The following is a 3,288-nucleotide window of genomic DNA, read 5'->3' as shown; positions in this document are numbered from 1 at the left end:
CACAAGATAGAATTAAAAATGCTCATCAGCCATCGAGAATTGAACCTCTTCAATTCTTGAGCTTGGACGCTGCCATTGGACATGATGCAATGTGAGCACAACACGGCAGTGAAGCAGCTTTCACTGATTTCAAAGGAAGCGTTCCCTCAATGGCGGATGGCTGACGGCTATAGGGTAGCAGGGCCGTTACTTGGTATTCGCTAAAACCTTATTTAGAAACTTTAGAAATTAGATGTTGGTGATCTTTTTTATGTTCCTTTTTTGCTTGTAGTGTTTTGCTCTTGTAGTTAGAAGTTAGAACGGATAACATTTTATTTTTATACACTACCGGTCAAAAGTTTTAGAACACTTCTTTATTTTGTACTATTTTTTACAGTGTAGAATAATAGTGAAGACATCAAAACTATGAAATAACACATATAGAATCATGTAGTAACCAAAAGAGTGTTAAACAAATCAAAATATATTTGATATTTTTCAAATAGCCACCCTTTGCCTTGATGACAACTTTGTACACTCTTGGCATTCGCTCAACCAGCTTCAGCTGGAATGTTTTTCCAATAGTCTTGAAGGAGTTCCCACATATGCTGAGCACTTGTTGGCTGCTTTTCCTTCACTCTGCGGTCCGACTCATCCCAAACCATCTCAATTTAGTTGAGGTCAGGGGATTGTGGAGGCCAGGTCATCTGATGCAGCACTCCATCACTCTCCTTCTTGGTAAAATAGCCCTTACACAGCCTGGAGGTGTGTTGGGTCATTGTCCTGTTGAAAAACAAATGATAGTCCCACTAAGTCCAAACCAGATGGGATGGCGTATCACTGCAGAATGCTGTGGTAGCCATGCTGGTTAAGTGTGCCTTGAATTCTAAATAAATCACAGACAGTGTCAACAGCAAAGCACCCCCACACCATAACACCTCCTCCTCCATGCTTTACGGTGGGAAATACACATGCAGAGATCATTCGTTCACCCACACCGCAACTCTCAAAGACACGGTGGTTGGAACCAGAAATCTCGAATTTGGACTCCAGACCAAAGGACACATTTCCACCGGTCTAATGTCCATTGCTCGTGTTTCTTGGCCCAAGCAAGTCTCTTCTTATTATTGGTGTCCTTTAGTAGTGGTTTCTTTGCAGCAATTCGACCATGAAGGACTGATTCTCACAGTCTTCTCTGAATAGTTGATGTTGAGATGTGTCTGTTACTTGAACTCTGTGAAGCATTTATTTGGGCTGCAATTTCTGAGGCTGTTAACTCTAATGAACTTATCCTCTGCAGCAGAGGTAACTCTGGGTCTTCCATTCCTGTGGCGGTCCTTATGAGAGCCTGTTTCATCATAGTGCTTGATGGTTTTTGCGACTGCACTTGAAGAAACCTTCAAAGTTCTTGAAATGTCTGTATTGACTGACCTTCATGTCTTAAAGTATTGATGGACTGTCGTTTTTCTTATTTGAGCTGTTCTTGCTATAATATGGACTTGGTCTTTTACCAAATAGGGCTATCTTCTGTATACCACCCTACCTTGTCACAACACAACTGATTGGCTCAAACGCACTAAGAAGGAAAGAAATTCCACAAATTAACTTTTAATAAGGCACACCTGTTAATTGAAATGCATTCCAGGTGACTACTTCATGAAGCTGGTTGAGAGAATGCCAAGAGTGGGCAAAGCTGTCATCAAGGTAAAGGGTGGCTATTTGAAGAATCTCAAATATAAAATATATGTTGATTTGTTTAACACTTTTTTGGTTACTACATGATTCCATATGTGTTATTTCATAGTTTTGATGTCTACAATGTAGAAAATAGTAAAAATTAAGAAAAACCCTTGAATGAGTAGGTGTTCTAAAACCTTTGACCGGTGGTGTATATTTTTCAGGTTTAAGAAGTTTTGCATGTTACAATTATGTGAGCAAATTTGGTGCCTAATGGTTGTGTTTTGAGCAGGCATAGGAAACCACTTGCACTCTACACCCACCTTTGCTGTGCCTCTTCTAATGGTGCTTTCTTCAGTGGTCTGACTCTGTTTATTTGTACGGTATATGTCTTTAATATATTATACACATATCCTACCCAATGGGTAGAAACCACAAGAGAACGTTGTTAATACTGTAATATAATGTGTATAGATGATGATATTAAAAATAACATTTAACACAGCAAGAGGGCATCGGTGTTTTGTGAATGCCTACAATGTGCTTTGTCTTTTTTTAGAACAGAGGAAATAAAAAATGCTCCAGTTCTGATGGTCACATGATGATAGAACATCTCCTATACAGGAAATATCTAATATTCTGGTTACAGAGTCGTTCTCAACCTTTTTTGGTTACTGTACCAAGTACATTTTGCTCTGCCCGGAGTACCCTTGAAGTACCCCCTCATGTGCATTTTACCAGTAAACCTATGGTCTCATGAGTCTTCTCCAGTTCCCCCTGTGGATAGACCCAGTTCCCCCTGTGGATAGACCCAGTTCCCCCTGTGGATAGACCCAGTACCCCTGTGGATATACCCAGTAACCCTGTGGATATACCCAGTAACCCTGTGGATAGACCCAGTACCCCTGTGGATAGATCCAGTAACCCTGTGGATAGACCCAGTTCCCCCTGTGGATAGACCCAGTACCCCTGTGGATAGACCCAGTACCCCTGTGGATAGACCCAGTAACCCTGTGGATAGACCCAGTACCCCTGTGGATAGACCCAGTTCCCCCTGTGGATAGACCCAGTACCCCTGTGGATAGACCCAGTTCCCCCTGTGGATAGACCCAGTACCCCTGTGGATATACCCAGTAACCCTGTGGATAGACCCAGTAACCCTGTGGATAGACCCAGTACCCCTGTGGATAGACCCAGTAACCCTGTGGATAGACCCAGTACCCCTGTGGATAGACCCAGTTCCCCCTGTGGATAGACCCAGTACCCCTGTGGATAGACCCAGTAACCCTGTGGATAGACCCAGTACCCCTGTGGATAGACCCAGTTCCCCCTGTGGATAGACCCAGTACCCCTGTGGATAGACCCAGTAACCCTGTGTATAGACCCAGTACCCCTGTGGATAGACCGAGTAACCCTGTGGATAGACCCAGTACCCCTGTGGATAGACCGAGTAACCCTGTGTATAGACCCAGTACCCCTGTGGATATTTAGGTTATGCAATTCAAGAATTCCAGGGTTTGTCTGAATGGTTCTGTTTTAGAACTCGAGGGCTGTTTGAATGGTTCTGTGTTCTAAACTCCAGGGCTGTTTCAATGGTTCTGTGTTCTAGAATTCCAGGGCTGTTCGAATGGT

This window comes from Coregonus lavaretus (genome assembly GCF_964263955.1).
Source record: "Coregonus lavaretus genome assembly, contig: HAP1_SCAFFOLD_307, whole genome shotgun sequence".
Taxonomy (NCBI): Eukaryota; Metazoa; Chordata; class Actinopteri; order Salmoniformes; family Salmonidae; genus Coregonus; species Coregonus lavaretus.
Note: the sequence above shows the minus strand (reverse complement) of the source record.